Below are 26,428 nucleotides of genomic sequence, written 5' to 3'. Positions count from 1 at the left end.
AATGGTATGAGTGCAGCCAGTGGGCACAATACAGTATGTGTTGGCCTGACGCATAAGGGCTTGCAAATCTGATTAGATGACTGAAACATTTTAAAAATATTTTTTTTATCTGCAAGGTATTTGAGTGAAGGAAACCCTGTAACGGTATGAGTGCAGGCCTAGCCACAATCCAGTATGTGTTGGCATGACGCATATGGGCTTGCAAATGTGATTAGATCACAGAAAAATCTTAAATATAATTTTTTTTATCTGCAAGGTATTTAAGTGAATGACACCCTGTAACGGTATGAGTGTAGGCCTAGCCACTAGCTAGTGGGCACAATACAGTATGTGTGGGCCTGACACACACGAGCTTGCAAATGTGATTAGATCACAGCAAATTTTTCAATATAATTTTTTTTTCTGCACGGTATTTGAGTGAATGACACCCTGCAATGGTATGAGTGCAGGCCTAGCCATTAGCCAGTGGGCACAAAACAGTATGTGTTGGCCTGACACACAAGGGCTTGCAAATGTGATTAGATCACAGAATCTTTTTTAAATAGATTTTTTTTTTCTGCAAGGTATTTGAGTGAATGACACCCTGTAATGGTATGAGTGCAGGCCTAGCCACTAGCCAGTGGGCACAATACAGTATGTGTGGGCCTGGCACACACTGGTTTGCAAATGTAATTAGATCACAGAAAGATTTTTTTTTTTTTTTTTTTTTTTTTTTTTTATGTGTGGTACGGTTAAGGCGGGCATTAAACTCCTAAACTAACTATATGGGGATGAGGCAGCAAAATATGTAAGAGTTTTCTTTTCTACTGCGAAAGAAGACTGCTGGACCCCCAAACTTGTTTCATGAAATGCTTGCGATCAAAGATTGCAGTAGGCCCGCTACGTACGGTCAATGTGAGTATCGGATGAATGGTGATATGGCTGTCAATCCTGTCAATTTCTTGCCCATGATCGGGGGAGAGAGCGCGGGGCACGTGCTCGCTCCCCGGAGGCCGCCCGGGCTGCGGGCCCCTTACCTTTTTTTTTTTTTTTTTTTTTTCCCCTGTATAGACAATAACATGTCAAGTGGGATGTTTTGTGTGTTTGTTTTGCCGTATTAGGCTGTGGATGACGGACGTATCCCGCATTTCCCCCAGCAAGTGAGATCTCCATTTGTATTCTTGATGTCTCCATAAGCATGGATACTTGTATGAAATTGTTCTTAATCATGTTGCAAATTACAAATTTTACGGACTGTAGGATTTTATAATTGTAATATGGATATGAATTTTTGTATTATAAACTAATTTTTATAAAAAAAAAATATAATTTTTTTTCTGCAAGGTATTTGAGTGAATGACAACCTGTAACGGTATGAGTTCAGGCCTAGCCACTAGCCAGTGGGCACAATACAGTATTTGTTGACCTGACACACACGGGCTTGCAAATGTGATTCGATCACAGTTTTTTTTTAAAATAGAATAGTTTTTTTCTGCAAAGTATTTGAGTGAATGACACCCTGTAACAATATGAGTGCAGGCCTAGCCACTAGCCAGTGGGCACAATACAGTATGTGTTGGCCTGACACACACGAGCTTGCAAATGTTGTTAGATCATTGAACATTTTTCAATAGAATTATTTTTTCTGCATGGCATTTGAGTGAATGACACATTGTAATGGTATGAGTGCAGCCAGTGGGCACAATACAGTATGTGTGGGCCTGACGCACAAGGGCTTGCAAATGTGATTAGATCACAGAAAATTTTTTATTATAATTTTTTTTTCCTGCAAGGTATTTGAGTGAATGACACCCTGTGACGGTATGAGTGCAGGCCTAGCCAGTAGCCAGTGAGCACAATACAGTATGTGTTGGCCTGACACACACGAGCTTGAAAATGTGATTAGATCACAGAAACATTTTAAATCGATTTTTTTTTTCTGCAAGGTATTTGAGTGAATGACACCCTGTAACGGTATGAGTGCAGGCCTAGCCACTAGCCAGTGGACACAATACAGTATGTGTGGGTCTGACACACACGAGCTTGCAAATGTGATTCAATCACAGATTTTAATTTTTTTAAAGAATTGTTTTTTTCTGCAAGGTATTTTAGTGAATGACACAATGTAACGGTATGAGTGCAGGCCTAGCAACTTGCCAGTGGGCACAATACAGTATGTGTTGGCCTGACGCATAAGGGCTTGCAAATCTGATTAGATGACTGAAACATTTTAAAAATATTTTTTTTATCTGCAAGGTATTTGAGTGAAGGAAACCCTGTAACGGTATGAGTGCAGGCCTAGCCACAATCCAGTATGTGTTGGCATGACGCATATGGGCTTGCAAATGTGATTAGATCACAGAAAAATCTTAAATAGAATTTTTTTTATCTGCAAGGTATTTGAGTGAATGACACCCTGTGACGGTATGAGTTCAGGCCTAGCCACTAGCCAGTGGGCACAATACAGTATTTGTTGACCTGACACACACGGGCTTGCAAATGTGATTCGATCACAGTTTTTTTTTTAAATAGAATAGTTTTTTTCTGCAAAGTATTTGAGTGAATGACACCCTGTAACAATATGAGTGCAGGCCTAGCCACTAGCCAGTGGGCACAATACAGTATGTGTTGGCCTGACACACACGAGCTTGCAAATGTTGTTAGATCATTGAACATTTTTCAATAGAATTATTTTTTTCTGCATGGCATTTGAGTGAATGACACATTGTAATGGTATGAGTGCAGCCAGTGGGCACAATACAGTATGTGTTGGCCTGACGCATAAGGGCTTGCAAATCTGATTAGATGACTGAAACATTTTAAAAATATTTTTTTTATCTGCAAGGTATTTGAGTGAAGGAAACCCTGTAACGGTATGAGTGCAGGCCTAGCCACAATCCAGTATGTGTTGGCATGACGCATATGGGCTTGCAAATGTGATTAGATCACAGAAAAATCTTAAATATAATTTTTTTTATCTGCAAGGTATTTAAGTGAATGACACCCTGTAACGGTATGAGTGTAGGCCTAGCCACTAGCTAGTGGGCACAATACAGTATGTGTGGGCCTGACACACACGAGCTTGCAAATGTGATTAGATCACAGCAAATTTTTCAATATAATTTTTTTTTCTGCACGGTATTTGAGTGAATGACACCCTGCAATGGTATGAGTGCAGGCCTAGCCATTAGCCAGTGGGCACAATACAGAATGTGTTGGCCTGACGCAAACGGGCTTCCAAATGTGATTAGATCACAGAAAATTTTTAAATATAATTTTTTTTATCTGCAAGGTATTTGAGTGAATGACACCCTGTAACGGTATGAGTGCAGGCCTAGCCACTAGCCAGTGGGCACAATACAGTATGTGTGGGCCTGACGCACACAGGCTTGCAAATGTGATTAGATCACAGAAAAAATTAAAACTGATATTTTTTTATCTGCAAGGTATTTGGGTGAATGACACCCTGTAACGGTATGAGTGCAGGCCTATCCACTAGCCAGTGGGCACAATACAGTATTTGTGGGCCTGACACACATGGGCTTGCAAATGGGATCAGATCACAGAAAAAGTTTCAATAGAATATTTTTTTTCTGCAAGGTATTTGAATGAATGACACCCTGTAACGGTATCAGTGCAGGCCTAGCCACTAGCCAGTGGGCACAATACAGTATGTGTGGGCCTGACGTACACAGGCTTGCAATTGTGATTAGAGCACAGAAAAATTTTAAATAGATTTTTTTTTTCTCCAAGGTATTTGAGTGAATAACACCCTGTAACGGTATGAGTGCAGGCCTAGCCACTAGCCAGTGGGCACAATACAGTATGTGTGGGCCTGAGACACACGGGCTTGCAAATTGGCTTTTTGGGGGTGCTGTCAGGACGCTGTCCTTACAGCAGATGAGTCTGTGTACATAGAACAATGCCCTAGCTAATGCTTTCCCTATTGAATCAGCAGCTGCTACACTCTCACTCCTCTCACTGTGAATGCAGTTTCCGAATGAATCTAAAATGGATGCTGTCCAGGAGGTGGGAGGGTCTGGGAGGGAGGGTCTGCTGCTGATTGGCTGGAATGTGTCTGCTGACTGTGAGGTACAGGGTCAAAGTTTACTCAATGATGATTTATAGGGGGCGGACCGAACATCGCATATGTTCGCCCGCAGTGGCGAACATGAACAAGCTGTGTTCGCCAGGAACTATTCGCCCGCGAATAGTTTGGGACATCACTAGTAATGATTGGGTAGAAGATGATGAGATACTAGACCCCACATGGAATTAAGGTCATCCGGTTGACCTGTCTAGTTCAGAGGAAGAGGCGGTGGTCGTACAGAGCACCAGCACAGCAAAAGAGGGAGCACGATTCAAAAGCATCTGTTACATTCTTGGGTGACATTTTACCATTTTGCCGTGAATAAACCCCTGCTCTGCATAGCTGACATGGACATAATATTTGCAAAATTGTCCGTTTAATTGGTAGGTGACATGAGCCCAGTTTTTCAGTGAATAAACCCCTGCTTTGCATAGTTTTCAGGGACCGAAATTTTTTAAATCTTCTGTTCCATTGGTGGGTGACATTAACCCATTTTTATCGATGAAAACCCCCTGCTCTGCATAGGTCACAGGAAACAACATTTCAAAAATGTGTCTTAAATTGACGTGCGCCCCCTCCTTTCATTCGATGCTTCAACTTTAACAACATTTCCACTCGATCACATTGGAGCCATTGACCTCCCTTGGATGTGGTATCTCTTTCTCACGCTCCCTCTCTAGTGTGGAACCCTAATTTGCCATTAACCATGATCAACATGGTAGGCACAGAAAAGAACATCTGAAGTTGATAGAGAAATATATCCAAATGGATTCCGGACGTCACAGGGGCGTGCGATCAGGCAGAAGTTATCTAGAGTCAACAAAGCGGCAGCAGGGCCTCTCCTGGCTAACGTTTCCAAATCCAAAATACCCCAGTAACATTCCCTATAATTTTTTATTAATCATTCAAATAACAGGGCATCTTAAGAGTCCTGTATTGTTTTTTATCATCACCCAGCTGGAACTTATAAATAAACATCCGACTGGCTTGATCCCAAACTAAGGAGCATATGGGTGAGCCCTATAAAACCCATGGAGCTCTCCCTGACTGCTATGCCCATGCAAAGGTCTTTATGGTAGACAATTGCATGCCCACATACCTTATACTATGTGACCCCTGAAAACCCTATAAAAGTGAGGGAAACGACCACCGGATCCCTGCACTTAATACAGACGGAGTCAGGGTCACCTACAATCAAGCCAGCAAGGAAACACAAATAAAGGAAACAGACTTATCGGAGGAATCAGGAGAAACAGCATCCACCAGTGAACAACTCATCCAGGAAGAAGTATAAACTGCAAAGTGAGGCAATATGGGAGGGAATATAAAGGGAGACAATTAGTGTAAATAGGTGACAGCTGGGAGAAGGAAAGGAGATGACAAAGTGAAACCAAAACAAAGAACGTCATGCAAGAGGTAGCGAAGAACGTCTAACAGACCTTCTCACAGAGCTGGCAGTGACAGTACCCCTCCCTCTACGGGTGGTCTCCGGACACTTCGAGTCCACCTTCTCAGGATGAGACCTATGGAAAGCCCTGATGAGACGAGTGGCCTTAATGTCCTCCACTGGGACCCACATCCTCTCCTCAGGACCATAACCCTCCCAATGAATGAGGTACTGGAGAGAACCGCGGATAATGCGAGAATCCACAATCCTAGAGACCTGAAATTCAAGATTACCATCAACAACAATCGGAGGAGGAGGCAAAGAGCAGGGTACAGTGAGTTGGACATAAGGTTTTAATAGGGACCTGTGAAAAACATTATGGATCTTCCAAGTCTGAGGAAGATCAAGACGGAAGGCAACGGGATTGATGACGGACAAGATCTTGTAAGGCCCAATAAACTTAGGACCCAACTTCCAGGAGGGAACCTTCAGTTTGATATTCTTTGTAGACAACCACACCAGATCACCCACATTCCATTCCGGACCAGGCACACGTCTCTTATCCGCCACACGCTTATATCTCTCACTCATCCTCTTCAGATTACCCTGAATCTTTTGCCAAATAAATGACAAAGACGAGGAAAATCTCTCCTCATCAGTTAAACCAGAAGACCCCTCTCCAGAGAATGTCCCAAACTGCAGACAAAACCCATATGCACCAAAAAATGGTGACTTGTCAGAGGACTCCTGGCTACGGTTATTTAAAACAAACTCAGCAAGGGACAAAAAAAGAACACCAATCCTGCTGATTCTCCGCCATAAAACAGCGCAGATATGTCTCCAGATTCTGATTGACGTGTTCGGTCTGAAGAGAACGACAACCGAACCCCCAAGCGAGAACAGAAGGCCTTCCAGAATCTGGAAACAAATTGCGTGCCACTATCAGAAACGATGTCTGAAGGAATTGCCATGCAATTTAACAATGTGATCAACAAACACTTGCGCCAGCGTCTTAGCATTGGGTAACCCAGGAAAGAGAATGAAATGCGCCATTTTGCTAAAACGGTCCACTACTACCAGAATCACATTCTTCCCCGAGGAACGAGGCAGGTCCGTAATGAAGTTTCCCCATTAAATGATGAAAAATGCTGTTCACAAAATGTTGGAAGACGGCTGGGAGCATTCATCAAACCAATGGGCATAACCAAATTCTCGAAATGACCCTCAGGGGTATTGAAGGCCGTCTTCCATTTGTCCCTTTGCCTGACCATGACTAGGTTGTATGCCCCTCTTAAATCCAACTTAGAAAAAACCTTAGCCCCAACAATATGGTTAAACAGGCCCGGGATCAGAGGAAGCGGATATGGGTCACAAATCGTGATACGGTTCAGCTCCCTGAAATCCAGACAAGGTCTTAAAGAACCATCTTTTGAGCCAGGGTAGCCCCAACACTAGAGGAGTAGGTAATCCGCTTAAGACGAAACATGACATATCCTCAACATGAGCGTTACCCACAGTCAAACAGGTATTGTGAACTATGCCCTTTAACGATCTTTGAGAAAATGGAGCGGAATCGATAGCAAAAACAAGTATATCCTTTTCCAAAGTGCATACCTGGAAACCATGCGTTATTACAAATTGATTATCAATGAGATTGACAGCTGCTCCACTATCTATAAAAATCTCACAAACAATATTCTTGCTGTCTAGCGCCACCTTGCCAGGTAGGACAAAATAGGAACTACAAGTAAATATCAAACCTTCAATTTCCGCATCAACCTTGCCAATAGTAGCAAATGGAAAGTTTTTAGAGAGTTTTTTCTTTTTGTTTTTCTTTTTTTACCCTCAGAAAACTCCATGAATCTCCTAGAGGGGCAAACATTAGCCAAATGATTTATACCCCCACAACAGAAACAAACCCTCCTCTGAGAGCTGCATCCTCTACTATCAGAGGCAAGCAAACCCAGCTGCATGGCCTCCTCCTCAGAGGGGATTGAGAGAGACTGAGACCCCTGCGCACTGAATGAGACAGCCCCACTCTCCTTGGACTGAATATGACAGGAAGGAGCAGTCTCCTCTCTTTCTCAAAGACGCCTGTCAATACGAACAGCTAGAGACATGGCAGATTCTAATGAGGCTGGTCTCTCATGTACAGCAATTGCATCTTTCAATCTTTCCGAAAGACCATGGCAAAATTGACTTCAGAGTGCAGCATCATTCCAACCAGTATCAGCTGCCCATCTCCGAAATTCTGAACAATATATCTCTGCGGACTGTTTGCCCTGGCAGTTTAGATTTAGCCAGAGCAATACGATCCGGGTCATCATATATCTGCCCCAGGGCTACAAAAAATTCATCCACCGATCGGAGGGGCTGTGCCCCGACCGGCAGCGAAAAGGCCCAAGACTGAGCGTTATCCCTGAGCAGCGAGATGATGACCCCCACCCTCTGCTCCTCATCACCAGAGGAATGGGGAAGTAGGCGAAAATGGAGTTTGCAAGCCTCTCTAAGGCTACTTTCACACTTGTGCTTGATCGGATCCGCTCTGAACGGATCCGATCATATTAATGCAGACGGAGGCTCTGTTCAGTACGGATCCGTCTGCATTAATAACTTAGAAAAATTTCTAAGTGCGAAAGTAGCCTGAGCGGATCCGTTCAGACTTTCAATGTAAAGTCAATGGGGGACGGATCCGCTTGAAGATTGAGCCATATGGTGTCATCTTCAAGCGGATCCGTTCCCATTGACTTACATTGTAAGTCTGGACGGATCCGCACGCCTCCACACGGCCAGGCAGTGCGGAGGCGAGCGGAGCGGAGGCTGAACGCATCCATTCAGACTGCATCAGGGCTGGATGGAAGCGTTCTGCTCTGCTCGTGAGCTCCTTCAAACGGAGCTCACGAGCGGACAGCAGAACGCAAGTGTGAAAGTAGCCTAAAGCGAACAAAATTCTCACTAGCCCCGAAGAACGTATCTGGAAGCGAAATCTTAGGCTCGGAACAAACTCCATGAATGCCAGCAGAACCGGTCACCTGAAACTGAGACACAGTTTTATGGAGATCTGCTACCTCCAGCAAAAGACCTTGCATGTGGTCCATCAAGGCTGAATCCATGCTTAAGATGGTTATGGCAGTTTATAATGTCACGGATGGTGTTGCAGAAAGCTGGAACTTATAAATAAACATCCGACTGGCTTGATCCCAGACTAAGGAGCATATGGGTGAGCCCTATAAAACCCATGGAGCTCTCCCTGAGTCAGGGTCACCTACAATCAAGCCAGCAAGGAAACACAAATAAAGGAAACAGACTTATCAGAGGAATCAGGAGAAACAGCATCCAGCAGTGAACAACTCCTCCAGGAAGAAGTATAAACCGCAAAGTGAGGCAGTATGGGAGGGAATATAAAGGGAGGCAATTAGTGTAAATAGGTGACAGCTGGGAGAAGGAAAGGAGATGACAAAGTGAAACCAAAACAAAGAACGTCATGCAAGAGGTAGCGAAGAACGTCTAACAGAGCTGGCGGTGACAACTACAGGATGAACAACGTCATTCCACTGCTTCAAGTCCTGGAACAGATGCTGCTAAATATGGCTGGTCAGGGGACTGGAGACGTGGGGCCTAGATCTCACGGCCACATGATCTCTCTGAGGGCTGAACTGGAGGAGGAGGAGGACATTGGAGCACACGCAATGTGTAGCGAAATGGATGGTTTTTCTACACAGGTGACAGGAGAGGAGGTGCAGGAGGAGACTGAGGAGCAAGAGGGAGATGAGGAAGACCAGGCAGATGACCCAGGCACACCGTGGCATTATACAGTGGAAATGGAGGCAGGGAGTCCCTTCAAATCACTTGCGCAAATGGCCCACTGCATGCTCACTTGCTTGGGTAGTGACAGCCGAATTGTCACCATGACATGAGAGGCATGACTTCTGGCTCTCCACCTTGTTGAACCCTCGCTACTGGTCCAAAATGGGGGCCTTTTTTACCCCCGATGAGAGGGAGGACAAACTGAACTGCTATAGAGACAGTTGGCCCCTGCCTATCTGCGCCATAGTCCATCCTCTTATAGGTCTGACCGGGGGGCCTTCTGTTCTCTCGTTCCACTGCCACGGTTGCTGGAGAGAGGTGAGGTGGCACGAGCAGTACCAGCTCCATCAGCAGCAGCCTGAGTCTAGAGTCGCTGATGAGCAGCTTTCTTCACCCGCATAGTGAAAAAACTACTCACCAGCAGCTAGACATAGATCAGGACCTGAACCAGCAGGTGGTGGCATACTTGGACAGCACCCTGCCAACCCACATTGAAGATCCGCTGGACTACTGGGCAGCTAAACTGGAAGCAGAGCAGAGTTTGCCCTGGAAAAGCTGTCCTGTCCGCCCCGTAGTGTGGCATCAAAGTGGGTGTTTAGTGCGTCGGAGGCCATAGTTACCCCAAGAAAAACTCGCTTGTACACCCAAAATGTGGCGAGACTGACCTTTGTCAAGATGAATCAGGTGTGGCCAGGATTTCCACCCATCAATGCCTGATGCATCAGACTAGATCATCCATGGTGTCACACCAACACTTTGACTAAAGAGACTGTTTCCTTCTGGATACCTGCCTCAGCTACTATTCTGATGCTGCCGTCTCCCTGATGCCACACATCTGATGCCAAGTGCTCCTTCTTTCACCCACCATCTTCATTGGGTACTGGTATTGTCATTCACATAGAAGCATAGAATGTGTCGGCAGATAAGAACCATTTGGCCCATCTAGTCTGCCCAATATACTAAGTACTATGGATAGCCCCTGGCCCTATCTTATATGAAGGATGGCCTTATGCCTATCCCATGCATGCTTAAACTCCGTCACTGTATTTGCAGCTACCACTTCTGCAGGAAGGCTATTCCATGCATCAAAATCCAGCTAGAAAATTAACCCTTCCAAATAACAGTTACTTTAATATTTTATTTATAACCTCAAGGCATATACTGATTGTCCATAGTAGGTAAATCCACAAAGAAGGCTATGTAGGTTAGCTATGGGTGGGGACAATATACCTATTTATAAACCCTAGACTAAACCCTCTGCCCAGGGACGGCCCCTAATGGTGGGGACTCCCTGTCCTCGAGCCTAAGGCTATCAGCTCCTATATAACCCTTATTGGTATCGCTGATAGAAGAGAGCCTATCAGTGGAAAACCTACATGGACAGTAAGACAAAACAAACACAGATATAGTGCAAAATGTATACACCCCTATTGATGTAGAAACATCAAAAGGTACATGGTGCCCAAGACTTACTTATTAAAAGACACCCTATTATATAGATGTTTGTGGTCACCAAAAATAGATACGTGGACCCCAAACGAATGATACACTGAACCCCAACGCGTTTCCCCCACGGTGTGGGATCATCAGGGGGTGAATGGATCTATAGGTTTAAATGGATAATGTATCAACATGAATTCTGCAACAGATAAGTAACATATAAACTAATAAATCACACTAAGAGAGGGCGAAGACCCATATTATAATGAGACTGCCGTATTAATGGGTGTTGATCACCGTTCTCAGTGTGATGGTGTCTGTTGTCACACAGATATCAATTAGGACTGGACCTGTTGGTATTGGGAGATATTATTATTAGGAGGAGGAGGCACATCAAGCATCGTGCACCGCTTGTGTATACGGTTATTTTATGCAGAAATACAGGACTTCAGAGTGGATTTCTGTGAAAGGAAAACAGAAATACACACATATATAGTTGCATGACATACTCAACACTGACTCATCACCTGACAATTGTGTACCCACCACTGCGCTAATCACACAGCACTTATGGGTGACTCACTCTGTCCAGGTGTTTTGATGTCAGTCCAACTGTGGTATATAGAATGCCACCGGGGCACATATTAAGTAGTGTGAGACGAACATCCACGTATGATGTATACGTGCAGCTGAAAAAGTGAGACACACATATAGGGTTGTTTATATGTCTCCAGAGATAATCAATATTTGAGACCACCACCTTCCGAATCTCATAAGTATAAAGGTAACACTACCTCAGATACGTCTCTCGTTTAGTAGACATGAGCCAATATATACGGCTAGTTCATTATGGCGACCTAGATAATAAAATGATTAGATAATAAAAGGAAATGGATACATCTAAGCTGACTTATCAAAGCCTCTAGAGGTTACTCACAGTAAAGTCATTTTCCAAGGTGTTTCCTCCCCTGTTGTTCCTCCTAAGGTCCAGAGCTTATGTCTCACTGCCCCTCCCCATCTTATAGGTCCTCTATCAATTAATTCCCAGGTGTTATCGATTGATATGTGAAGTTTTCATTCACACCTGTAGGGCAGGCATGCGGTGTAGGCGTGCGTTCCACTGTGGAACGCATCCTACCACCGCAGCTTCCGATGTCAGGTACCCTACAGGATATGTGAGTGGTTTAAGGCGTGCGCTCGCACGTCAGTACACTCACATGTCAGCTTCCGGTCGGCTCTGGTCAGAGTCTGTTCATTATGGAACGCAAGGCATATCCGGTCTTTGAACCGCATCTGACTTCCTGTCTACTGATCGTCACGTCAGGTACAGGAGACAAAGGAGGTTATGCTACCTCCTCAGATTGTACTTTAAGAGAAGATTAATACTAATATTTGGCATGACAGAGTCAGTTTGTTTTTAGTCCGACAGTTAAATCACTCAGAGTAAAGTCAATATTCAATTTTTATGCATATATACATACACCTGCTAAATTATATAGCGTGTGTATAATGACTCATGTTGTGTGCGTGCCTAATATGGTCATAAAACCACCAACCAATTCCAGAGGAACCAAGAGATGAGGAGAAGGAAAACAGTAATGTAAAGGACGATGTCATTATAGTCGAGTACAGACTCGCCCCTGTAAAGATACATCAGAGGGAGAAGAGATATACACAGTGAATCAATTGTCATTCCTGTGTTTCTGATACTAATACTTCGGTGCTTTACGCACTAGGTCCAGTTTAAGGGACAGTCCAATCACTAGAGCCTCACAAGCTATAGGGGATATATACATACATACACATAAGGGAAAAGGAAAAGGGGGTGGGGAAAGGGGAACCACAGATTCAGGATGCCCCAGGGGCACGTGAGAGGGCCAGCAAACAAGGTTCATGATTTCAAATAGGTAGGCGAGTTTATCAAGGGTATATAGAAACACCCCTTACCAGAGGAAACAAAAGCCTGATTGGTTAATTGAATAATTAAACCCAAAGAAAACGTAGAAGAGATGGTCAAAGACAGGGTATCATAGCCTTTTGGTTGGAGAGATCAGAGGAAACATGAAAAGGTCAATCAATCTTTCATTAAGACCACGGGGGGACTGGGACCGGAATCTATGGATCCATTGACTCTCCTTTTGCAGGATCCTCCTGTCCCAGTCACCCCCATGTGGAGATGGGGGGATCACTTCAAGAACTGAAAACCAAAGTGACCTCGGGTCTCCCCGTGCACGTTGTTTACAACCGGTGTCACTTCATTGTTTTTAACGTCATTGACGTGTTCCAGGATCCTTTTCCTCAGTTCCCTGATCGTCTTACCCACATAGTCCATGGGGCAAGAGCACTGACATAGATAGACCACACCTTTTGATCTACAGTTAATGAAGTCCCGGATGTGAAATAACCGGCCTGTCACTGAGCAAGTGATGGTTTTGGCAGTGGAGAGAAACTTACAGGCTTTACAGCTGCCGCATTTAAAGATGCCGACAGGTTTTCTGTCCAGCCAGGTACCAGTTTTAGCGGGTGGTATAAAATGACTGCTGACAAGGCGGTCTCTCAGACTTCTGCCTCGTCTATAAGAGACAGAAGGGTGTTCAGTGGTTATCTCTGAAAGATCAGGGTCCATTCTCAGGATCAGCCAATATTTCCTTAGGACTTGTTTGATATCATCGTTTGCTGCGTCGAAGTTGGAAATAATCCTAAATGGCTGAGAGCCAGCTATTGTTTTATCTTTGGGGACTGATAACTCAGTTCGGTCCTTGGTCACTGCATGCTGAAATGCATCTCTCAACACTGGTTGTGGGTACCCTCTGTCTTTAAATCTAGACTGCAAAGCCCTGGCCTCACTGTGAAAAGCCTCATCACTGGAGCAGTTTCTTCTTACCCTGAGGTACTGACCTCTAGGGATGCCCCGTTTCAGGGGGGTCGGGTGGTAACTACTCCAGTGTAATAGGGAGTTGGTAGCTGTCGTCTTCCTATATATGTTGGTCGACAGTCTATACCCCACCTTGGTTACTTTAACATCTAGAAAGGTGATAGTGGATAAGTTGTATTCAGAAGTGAACCGCAAGCCTATCTCATTTTTATTCAAATCAGCAATAAACCTTTTAAAGTCTGTTGGTCCACCCTTCCAAACAATAAATATGTCGTCAATGAATCGGGTCCAGAACTGTATGTTGCTGGACCACCAAACGGCGACATCTGGAAAAACATGTGTATCCTCCCACCAGCCCAGGAAGAGGTTCGCATATGTTGGGGCATAAGGACTGCCCATTGCCGTCCCCCTGAGCTGGTGGTAGAATCTTGAGTTGTATAGGAAATAAGTATGAGTCAAGGTAAACTCTAATAACCTTAGTATGAAGTCATTATGAATGTTGTATTGTATCCCCCTGGTGCGAAGAAAATACCCTATGGCTAACAGAGCATGTTGGTGAGGAATCGAGCTATATAGCGACTCAACGTCTATACTTCTCAGGATACAATCTGGATCCAGGTTAAGGGCATCAATCTTGTTGAGGAAGTCCATTGTGTCCCTCGTATATGCCGGGAGGGACACAACAAACTCCCTCAACACCTGGTCCAGATACACCCCACAGTTCTGGGTCAGGGAGTTTATTCCCGATACAATCAGGCGACCCCTCAGCGGGGTGGTCCCCTTGTGGATTTTGGGGAGCCCATAGAAAGTCGCTATAGTGGGTTTCTCTGGTAGTAAGAATTCAAATTCCGATGTGCTAATCACCTTATCATTGAGACCAATCATCAGGATTTGTTTTAAATGAGACAGGAAGGACTGGGTTGGATTGACAGATAGGATCCTATATCCGTCTTTATCCTTCAGGAGATCCAGACACATATGTACATAGGAATCGCAATCGAGGATAACAAGGTTACCCCCTTTGTCAGATGGTTTAATTATGATAGTGTGATCCTTTTCCAGAGACCTAAGTGCCTGCATCTCCGTCAGGGAAAGATTAAAGGACCTAGGGCCCTTATGTTCCAGCTATTCCATGCATCCACTACTCTCTCAGTAAAGTAATACTTCCTGATATTACTTTTAAACCTTTGCCCCGCTAATTTAAAACTATGTCCTCTTGTAGCCGTTTTTCTTCTTTTAAATATTCTCTCCTCTTTTACCTTGTTGATTCCCTTTATGTATTTAAAAGTTTCTATCATATCCCCTCTGTCTCGTCTTTCTTCCAAGCTATACATGTTAAGGTCCTTTCCTGGTAGGTTTTATCCTGCAATCCATGTACCAGTTTAGTAGCTCTTCTCTGAACTCTCTCCAAAGTATCAATATCCTTCTGGAGATATGGTCTCCAGTACTGAGCACAATACTCCAAATGAGGTTTCACTAGTGTTCTGTAGAGCGGCATGAGCACCTCCCTCTTTCTACTAGTAATGCCTCTCCCTATACACCCAAGCATTCTGCTAGCATTTCCTGCTGCTCTATGACATTGTCTGCCTACCTTTAAGTCTTCTGAAATAATGACCCCTAAATCCCTTTCCTCAGATACTGAGGTTAGGACTGTATCACTGATTTTATATTCTGCTCTTGGGTTTTTACACCCCAGGTGCATTATTTTGCACTTATCCATATAAAATTTTAGTTGCCAGATTTTTGACCATTCCTCTAGTTTTCCTAAATCCTTTTCCATTTGGTGTGTCCCTCCAGGTACATCAACCCTGTTACAAATCTTTGTGTCATCAGCAAAAAGACACACCTTACCATCGAGGCCTTCTGAAATTTCGCTGATAAAGATATTAAACAATATGGGTCCCAGAACAGATCCCTGAGGTACCCCACTGGTAACAAAACCTTGGTCTGAATATACTCCATTGACTACAACCCTCTGTTGCCTGTCCCTCAGCCACTGCCTAATCCATTCAACAATATGGAAGTCCAAGCCCAAAGACTGCAATTTATTGATAAGCCTTCTGTGTGGGACAGTATCGAAAGCCTTACTGAAGTCTAGATAAGTGATGTCTACTGCACCTCCACCATCTATTGTTTTAGTCACCCAATCAAAAAAATCTATAAGATTAGTTTGACATGATCTCCCTGAAGTAAACCCATGCTGTTTTTCATCTTGCAATCCATGGGATTTTAGATGTTCCACAATCCTCTCCTTAAGTATGGTTTCCATTAATTTCCCCACTATTGATGTCAGGCTTACTGGCCTATAGTTGCCCGATTCCTCCCTACTACCTTTCTTGTGAATTGGCACAACATTTGCTAATTTCCAATCTTCTGGGACGACTCCTGTTGCCAGTGATTGGTTAAATAAATCTGTTAATGGTTTTGCTAGTTCACCGCTGAGCTCTTTTAATAGCTTTGGGTGTATCCCATCAGGCCCCTGTGACTTATTTGTATTGATTTTAGACAGCTGACTTAGAACCTCTTCCTCTGTAAAGACACATGCATCAAAAGAATCATTAGTAAAGACTGAACAAAAGTATTCATTGAGGCAGTCAGCTAGTTCTTTATCTTCTTCCATATACCTTCCTTCTTTTGTTTTTAATTTTGTAATTCCTTGCTTTAATTTCCTTTTTTCATTTATGTATCTGAAGAATGCCTTATCGCCTTTTTTTCCTGACTGAGCTAATTTCTCTTCTGCCTGTGCTTTAGAAGCTCTTATAGCTTGTTTGGCCTCTCTCTGCCTAATCTTGTAAATTAGCCAGTTTTTTTTTTTTTTTTTTTTTTATAATTCCTAAATGCTATCTTTTTGTTTTTAATGATTTTGGCCACTTCTGCTGAGTACCACAGTGGTCTTTTCCTTTTTTTTTTTGCTTTTACTGACAAGCCTAATGCAATTTTCTGTTGCCTTCAATAGTGCCTCTTTTAAGTAGTCCCATTTCTCCTGGACTCCAATTAAACTGTTCCAATCTGATAGGGACTCGTATACCACTAATCTAATTTTAGAAAAGTCAGTTTTTGACTGTGGGACATGTCTTCTATCCACAACTCTCAGTCTACCAGAACCTACAGTAACCCATTTTCCATTTCTAGGGGGCCTCTGTGGCAGTGGCATTGCAATGTTCTCAGTCTGAGTTTGCTTAATGGTTAATTTACAAATCTCATATTTCAAAAAGGTAATTTCCTGTTGCATTATGGAGAGCTGTCTACAGATCAGACAGTATCAAGACTTCTAAAGAGTAGAACCTGAAATAAAAGCACAACAATTCCTGCACAGAACCAGATACAATCTAAACAAATCTTACTTGTTTAGATTGTATCCACCTCCAGATTACCTCCTGAGTATCTCCTGAATATCTCTAATGCACTTGCAGATCAGCACTTGATTAGAGCAGCACTAGATTAGCAGCCTTGAAAAAGCAGCAAGCTATGACCACAGTCACAATCTTCAATAAAAGCTGCCACATTTGATTAAGAAGCTGGAATATTTTTTCTTCTTTATGGTCAAGCACTCCTGCTTTTGACTACCAAATCATACTATGACCTCCATGCCACTCTATGGCCTCCTGATGATGCCGCCACCTCCAGACTCTGCTATTGTGGTACTCTGTGGACTCCTGATGCTGTTGCCACCTCTTGACTCTGTCATTGTGCCGCTCTGTGGCCTCCTGATGCTGCCGCCACCTTAAGACTCTGTTATTGTGCCACTCTGGGTTTCCTGATGCTGCCGCCACCCCCACACTATGTCACCTAGCCACTCTGTGGCCTCCTGATGCTGCCGCCACTACCACACACTGTCATTGTGCCACTCTTAGCCTCCTGATACTGCTGCCTGCAGACTCTGACATTGGGCCACTCTGTGGTCTCCTCATGCTGCTTCCACCTAACCACTATGTCATAGGGCCACTCTGTGTACTTCTCATGCTGTTCCCACCCTCCCCACTTCATGACTGAGCCACTATTCAGCCTTTTTGGCTTGTCTGACATCATCATTTATTTGACCCTTCTTCTGATCTGTCAGAAGGAAGATAAAAAGAGGCACACAATGGATCCTGTCTGTGTAGCAGCTGTAATGCCTGTATGGTTCCATCAGAATTGGCTTATGATTTGGTAGTCAATAGCAGGAGTGCTTGACCATAAAGAAGAAAAAAATATTCCAGCTTCTTAATCAAATGTGGCAGCTTTTATTGAAGATTGTGACTGTGGTCATGAGTAAGGATCAATATTAGGGAATCCGAAATGCATAGACATGGACTCTCTGTATGGTTTATAATGCACTATCTTCAATAAAAGCTGCCATGTTTGATTAAGAAGCTGGAATCTTTTTTCTTCTTTATGGTCAAGAATTTAATGTTCTGTTCCCGGCGGATTCCGTGCTTAAATTCACATTTAAAGCCAGGGGAGCACACCCAACTTTTTTGGACCAAAAGCAGGAGTGGGTACAGAACACAGAAGACATGCAACTATTCTGCTTACGTGTCATCTCTGTTTTGCATCCACTCCTGTTTTTTTTGGGGCATTAACAATACTGATGGATTACTGACCCAATGCTGACTGAGTGAAGGCGGATGCTCCACAAACAGGATCAGTTTTTTGTGGGTTATTGCTCTGACAGATCAGAGGAAGGACAAAATAATCAGTGAAGTCGACGCAAACTTACTGCCGGGGGGCTCTACTTTTATAAGCGTTTAATAGAACAGGGTCTGTAGACATCTATGTGGAATCAGCTGATCACAGTGTAAAAGGAGTGATTAAAATTATGCAATATTAAACTCAAATTCGATAGAATATTTCCCCATCCCTCTAGTTGGATCATTGGACAATCTATTTTATTAAATAGTGCCTTAAGTAAGAATTTATACACGTGTGCAATCCTAACCTTATGGTGTAGATTCCCTAGAAATTAATTTTATGAGGTAGATATATCTATCTAGACATCACAGAGAAAAATGACTTTTCATATAAAACATAACTTTTACTGTTGTTAGTTAAAATAATACCCCTTCTTAGTATATATATTAGGCTATGTCAAATAATTAGACAAGGCCTTACTTGGACGTATCAGGATAATGTAGTCCGATGTATAGAAAAATTTGCGGCAACTTACAGTTAGATGACTGTGGACCTGGCCAAACGGTAGAAAGAGAGGTGGTAGATAAGGGGAAGGGAACAATATCCCTAATACAACCCTCAATGTACCCCTGCCTACAGGCGGAGCACCCGCCCCGAAAGGGGCGACCCCACCTCTCGGTGGCTAAACCCTCACTGTCGCCTATTGATACCCTGCCTAAACGGATCAATGATGTTCGTCCCTTCTTTGGCAATATGTCCCGACGCGTTTCCCCAGACGTAGTCAAGGCTGGTTCATCAGGGGACTCAGGATAGTTGGTAAATTCTTGCAGGTTTCAATAGATAGATGCCCAACTGATAATAGTGGGCAAAGCTCTGATAGTTGCATAGCAGACCTCCTGGTGTAGTAAGGTGCATAGGTATTGCTCGATAGGTGATTCAAATACCTGGTTTTGGCGCCTAGATTTAAGCCCCGCCTCCTGGATAACCCTATTAGTGCCTGGGATTGAAAAAAACTCCACTTCCTGTCTTTGGAACGCACACGGCACCAGGTGGAACGCACATGTGCTTCCGAAACCGGAAGTGAGCTGGCATTCACTCACAACATCATATCCTGCCTGTGAATCGCATGCAGGGAGGTGGGAGGAGATAAGGACGGCAGCTAGATGCTGTCACTATGATTGAAAAAGGGGGGAGGGGAGTAATAGTAGATATATAGTTCTTGGGCCACATGTTGATGAACTGTGCATCTTAAAACAATCATCCCATATGTATATATAAAAGGGAGTTTATAGAGAGGCTGGATATAAACTGTAATAACATAAAATTATGTCAAAGGAACAGGCCCCCCATAATGATATATATAGTTGGACCAATTGCGGTCCGATATAAGGCTGATTTACATTTATAAAGGATAACCATAGCGCTGGCTACTGCATGAATAAAGTGAAGGAGACTAAATAAAACACCCAAAGGAAATCTGCTCATTTAGTCCCATTGGAAACACTGTTTTAAGGCGGTATATCCACTGGGCTTCCTTACGGAGAATCCTATTATCCCAGTCGCCACCCCTTGGTGACTGCCGTATAACTTCAATGACCTGGAATTTGAGTGTACTCCCATCGCCATCATGTACCTAAAGCACATGACGTGGGATCGGTTTGTCTCTACGGTTCCTGACAGTCACCTAGGTGTTCCCCAACTCGTCTCCTAAGTTCACGTTTGGTTTTTCCCACGTAACTCAAAGGGCAACTACAAGTACACAGGTAGACCACCCCTTGGGTGCGACAGTTAGCGAAGTCCCGTATAGTATATGTTATTCCGGTGGTAACACTAGTGAACACCTTTGATTTTAAAATAATGGGCAGCAAACACAGTTTCCGCCACACTTAAAAGTACCCGTTGGTTTGGGATTAAGCCATGTGGTGGTTCCTGTTGGTCTTTGGTAGTGACTGTGCACCAATCTGTCCTTTAGGGAGCGTCCACGTCTATATGTGATCGCTGGTCTGGGGGGGAGCACATCCTTAATATCTGGATCGGTCAGGAGAACATCCCAAAATCTACTTAAGATACCCCTAACTTTCTGATTTTGGTGATCAAAAGTACCGATAATTCTGATGGTGTTATCTCCTTTTTTAACATTCTGGGTCTTGTTCACTAATAGGGCTTGGCGGTCTGTTTTACTGGAATGCAAAAACGCATCCCTCAAAACTAGATTGGGATATCCCCGTTGTTGGAATCTCTTGCACATGTCTGCTGCTTGGTGATGGAACGATTCATATGTGGAACAATTTCGTCTGACTCTGAGGTACTGTCCTTTTGGGATACCGCGTCTAAGGCTCTCAGGGTGATAACTGTCCCACCGCAAAAGGCTATTGGTGGCCGTCGGTTTCCTATAAGTTTCAGTATGCAGTTCACCCTGACGCTTAGTAATGCGTATATCCAAGAAGGCAATGCTTTCTCTGTCGCTCTCAGAGGTGAACCTGAGACCTATATTATTGGTGTTGAGGTGAGTAACGAAATCGGAGAAAGAATCACTAGTGCCATCCCATATGATAAACACGTCGTCAATGTATCTCCCCCAGAATACGATATTCTGGGCCCATTGACGACATGGTTCATTAAACACGATGGTGTCCTCCCACCAGCCCAGGAATAGGTTGGCATAACTGGGCGCACATGGGCTACCCATTGCCGTACCCCTGAGCTGGTGGAGGAAACGCGTCCCAAATACAAAATAGTTGTGCGTCAGTATGAATTCCAGTGACTGGATAACAAAATCAGAGTGAGGCTTATACTGAGTTCCTCTTGTACTGAGGAAGTACTTGACGGCTGTAATCCCCCAGTTGTGCGGGATACTGGTGTACAAAGCCTCCACATCTATGGACGCCAACAGAACCCTATCATCTACTTGTATGTTGTCAATCTTAAGTAGAAGGTCTGTTGTGTCTCTAATATACGAGGGTAGTGCTGATACAAAGGGACGCAGGATGTTATCAACATATGTGCTGAGACTATGGGTAATCGATCCTACCCCGGATACAATGGGGCGGCCCTTAAGGGGAGGGTACCCCTTATGAATTTTGGGAAGTGAGTAAAAAGTGGGAATCTGGGGGTGTAAAGGTACCAAGTATTTCATCTCATCCTTGGAAATCAGACCCTTGTCAAGGGCCTCTATAAGGATAGACTCCAGGTGGTCAGAGAACTCAGCTGTAGGGTTTGATGGCAGGATGGAATAACATGTTCTGTCATCTAGTAATTTGAGGCACATATCGTAATAGGTAGGATGGTCCATGATTACGATATTTCCCCCTTTGTCAGATGGCTTACACACAATGTTCTTGTCTGATTCTAGATTTTTTAGAGCATCCATCTGATCTTTACATAAGTTTATGGGCCCTTTTGTGTTGGCTTCCTTCAATTTCTCAAGTTGGTCTATCACTAGTCTATTGAACAGGTCGATCGCTGCAGTCTCTTGTGGTGGAGGCATTCTAGTGCTTTTGGGTCTGAGATGTGTAAAAGGACCTAGACTCGGGGTATATTCATTTTCAATCAGGAGCGAGCTAAGTGTACGAACTCCCTCAAGATCTTCCAGGGATATACCTAATTTGATACATTCCTCCTTGTCATGGTTTTTGAAAAATTTGTGCCACTTTAATTTACGCACGAAGAGGCTAAGGTCCTTGACCCAGTCAAAGCAACAAAATCTGGTTGTAGGAACGAATGACAAACCCCTTGTTAGAAGTTTCACCTCTTGGTCAGTCAGCGGTCTCTCCGTCAGATTAATCACCTGGTTGGGGAGTGATGTTATTTGGTTTTGGTGGACTTCTGGATTGTTCCAGTGTACCCGTCTCTCAATTGGTAGGGGAAGATGTTTGTCCCCCCACTTACTTCTAAAAAAGTGCCGGTAGAGGATGTTGGAATTGGTAAGGAGACTGAAGAAGGTGACAGAACATGTTATTCCATCCTGCCATCAAACCCTACAGCTGAGTTCTCTGACCACCTGGAGTCTATCCTTATAGAGGTATAAATGTAAAAACACAAAATGCAATCGCACACTGCAACCAGCTCTCTGCCCTACCTTTATGCTGGATGTTGAATAAGGCATTGGTGTACATTTTGGCCAAAGCGTAATAAGCCACTCACCGCGTCAAGGTTGCCTTCATGAGTGGTCCCTAACACTAGTTCCTACCCTTTATGGGCCATGACAGCCACATAAAGTCCAGGGAGCGCAGGTGCAGCATGCACGCTAAGTACACTCTGCTTTTAACCCCGTCCGGTGCCATTACAGCTTTCATCGGATCCAGGGATGCAAGTACTCACATGCATGCTGAGCCCACTTTATACTTCTCCTGGAGCCTAATAGCTACTGGTAGGTGCTGTATAAGCAGACTCAGTTTTATACTGACTTTAAAACCAGCCTCCAGGGGGAAGATTAACTGGACAGGTGTGCTTGACTGCTTGGAGATCGCCACGCCTCCAATACATACTACAAGGAGAAAAATGTGGAAAATTTCAGCCCGCACAACCCTTAGCAGGTGCAGATTGCTGTGGCGAAATAGAAATATAAATGTAAAGACACAAAATGCAATCGCACACTGCAACCAGCTCTCTGCCCTACCTTTATGCTGGATGTTGAATAAGGCATTGGTGTACATTTTGGCCAAAGCGTAATAAGCCACTCACCGCGTCAAGGTTGCCTTCATGAGTGGTCCCTAACACTAGTTCCTACCCTTTATGGGCCATGACAGCCACATAAAGTCCAGGGAGCGCAGGTACCTTTACACCCCCAGATTCCCACTTTTTACTCACTTCCCAAAATTCATAAGGGGTACCCTCCCCTTAAGGGCCGCCCCATTGTATCCGGGGTAGGATCGATTACCCATAGTCTCAGCACATATGTTGATAACATCCTGCGTCCCTTTGTATCAGCACTACCCTCGTATATTAGAGACACAACAGACCTTCTACTTAAGATTGACAACATACAAGTAGATGATAGGGTTCTGTTGGCGTCCATTAGATGTGGAGGCTTTGTACACCAGTATCCCGCACTAACTGGGGGATTACAGCCGTCGAGTACTTCCTCAGTACAAGAGGAACTCAGTATAAGCCTCACTCTGATTTTGTTATCCAGTCACTGGAATTCATACTGACGCACAACTATTTTGTATTTGGGACGCGTTTCCTCCACCAGCTCAGGGGTACGGCAATGGGTAGCCCATGTGCGCCCAGTTATGCCAACCTATTCCTGGGCTGGTGGGAGGACACCATCGTGTTTAATGAACCATGTCGTCAATGGGCCCAGAATATCGTATTCTGGGGAGATACATTGACGACGTGTTTATCATATGGGATGGCACTAGTGATTCTTTCTCCGATTTCGTTACTCACCTCAACACCAATAATATAGGTCTCAGGTTCACCTCTGAGAGCGACAGAGAAAGCATTGCCTTCTTGGATATACGCATTACTAAGCGTCAGGGTGAACTGCATACTGAAACTTATAGGAAACCGACGGCCACCAATAGCCTTTTGCGGTGGGACAGTTATCACCCTGAGAGCCTTAGACGCGGTATCCCAAAAGGACAGTACCTCAGAGTCAGACGAAATTGTTCCACATATGAATCGTTCCATCACCAAGCAGCAGACATGTGCAAGAGATTCCAACAACGGGGATATCCCAATCTAGTTTTGAGGGATGCGTTTTTGCATTCCAGTAAAACAGACCGCCAAGCCCTATTAGTGAACAAGACCCAGAATGTTAAAAAAGGAGATAACACCATCAGAATTATCGGTACTTTTGATCACCAAAATCAGAAAGTTAGGGGTATCTTAAGTAGATTTTGGGATGTTCTCCTGACCGATCCAGATATTAAGGATGTGCTCCCCCCCAGACCAGCGATCACATATAGACGTGGACGCTCCCTAAAGGACAGATTGGTGCACAGTCACTACCAAAGACCAACAGGAACCACCACATGGCTTAATCCCAAACCAACGGGTACTTTTAAGTGTGGCGGAAACTGTGTTTGCTGCCCATTTATTTTAAAATCAAAGGTGTTCACTAGTGTTACCACCGGAATAACATATACTATACGGGACTTCGCTAACTGTCGCACCCAAGGGGTGGTCTATCTGTGTACTTGTAGTTGCCCTCTGAGTTACGTGGGAAAAACCAAACGTGAACTTAGGAGACGAGTTGGGGAACACCTAGGTGACGTCAGGAACCGTAGAGACAAACCGATCGCACGTCATGTGCTTGAGGTACATGATGGCGATGTGAGTACACTCAAATTCCAGGTCATTGAAGTTATACGGCAGTCACCAAGGGGTGGCGACTGGGATAATAGGATTCTCCGTAAGGAAGCCCAGTGGATATACCGCCTTAAAACAGTGTTTCCAATGGGACTAAATGAGCAGATTTCCTTTGGGTGTTTTATTTAGTCTCCTTCACTTTATTCATGCAGTAGCCAGCGCTATGGTTATCCTTTATAAATGTAAATCAGCCTTATATCGGACCGCAATTGGTCCAACTATATATATCATTATGGGGGGCCTGTTCCTTTGACATAATTTTATGTTATTACAGTTTATATCCAGCCTCTCTATAAACTCCCTTTTTATATATACATATGGGATGATTGTTTTAAGATGCACAGTTCATCAACATGTGGCCCAAGAACTATATATCTACTATTACTCCCCTCCCCCCTTTTTCAATCATAGTGACAGCATCTAGCTGCCGTCCTTATCTCCTCCCACCTCCCTGCATGCGATTCACAGGCAGGATATGATGTTGTGAGTGAATGCCAGCTCACTTCCGGTTTCGGAAGCACATGTGCGTTCCACCTGGTGCCGCGTGCGTTCCAAAGACAGGAAGTGGAGTTTTTTTCAATCCCAGGCACTAATAGGGTTATCCAGGAGGCGGGGCTTAAATCTAGGCGCCAAAACCAGGTATTTGAATCACCTATCGAGCAATACCTATGCACCTTACTACACCAGGAGGTCTGCTATGCAACTATCAGAGCTTTGCCCACTATTATCAGTTGGGCATCTATCTATTGAAACCTGCAAGAATTTACCAACTATCCTGAGTCCCCTGATGAACCAGCCTTGACTACGTCTGGGGAAACGCGTCGGGACATATTGCCAAAGAAGGGACGAACATCATTGATCCGTTTAGGCAGGGTATCAATAGGCGACAGTGAGGGTTTAGCCACCGAGAGGTGGGGTCGCCCCTTTCGGGGCGGGTGCTCCGCCTGTAGGCAGGGGTACATTGAGGGTTGTATTAGGGATATTGTTCCCTTCCCCTTATCTACCACCTCTCTTTCTACCGTTTGGCCAGGTCCACAGTCATCTAACTGTAAGTTGCCGCAAATTTTTCTATACATCGGACTACATTATCCTGATACGTCCAAGTAAGGCCTTGTCTAATTATTTGACATAGCCTAATATATATACTAAGAAGGGGTATTATTTTAACTAACAACAGTAAAAGTTATGTTTTATATGAAAAGTCATTTTTCTCTGTGATGTCTATATTGAAACTTTTCGTAACCCTATAAATTCCACTGTGATTTGTAGATATATCTATCTCCAACAGTAATTTATTCTTTACACTAGAAAGTGCTGAACGTAAATGAAAATATCTAAATCAAGACAAAACAGCCGTACTATCAATTTGTGCTAACTCTGAGAACGGAAGTATCTGTCCATTCTTCACCACTTGTGCTATATATAAAATAAAAATTTTTTGTCGTCGGCTATTTTATCTAAAACCTGTAATTGAGAATTGTACCAGAGGGTAGTACACTGAAGAGATCCTGTTATTTCCAGACATCTTCCCATGTCTTAGATAATAACTTTTTAGCCTCTCTATACTCCTGCAAGAGTCCTGCCTGACATCCAGGGCTAAGGGCTCAATATAAATATCAAATAGCAATCGGGAGAGAGGACAGCCTTGGCGAGTACCCCTGTTTAAAGTGAAACTTGTTGTCAAACTCCCATTAATATTCAGTCTCGCCAGAGGAGATCTATACAATAATTTAATCATATCTATAAACCTGTCTCCAAACCCCATCCTACTCAAAACCTTCCAGAGGAATCTCCACTTCACCCTGTCAAAGGTCTTAAAGGCGTCCAGAGACAGAATGGAGACCCCACCGGGGGAATGAATGTTAGCAAACAACCGATAAAGATTATTATGGGTACTCTTATCTAAAATAAACCCCTTATAAAT

The sequence above is a fragment of the Bufo gargarizans genome, chromosome 9 (assembly GCF_014858855.1).
Source record: "Bufo gargarizans isolate SCDJY-AF-19 chromosome 9, ASM1485885v1, whole genome shotgun sequence".
Taxonomy (NCBI): Eukaryota; Metazoa; Chordata; class Amphibia; order Anura; family Bufonidae; genus Bufo; species Bufo gargarizans.
This window is presented reverse-complemented; position numbering follows the sequence as displayed.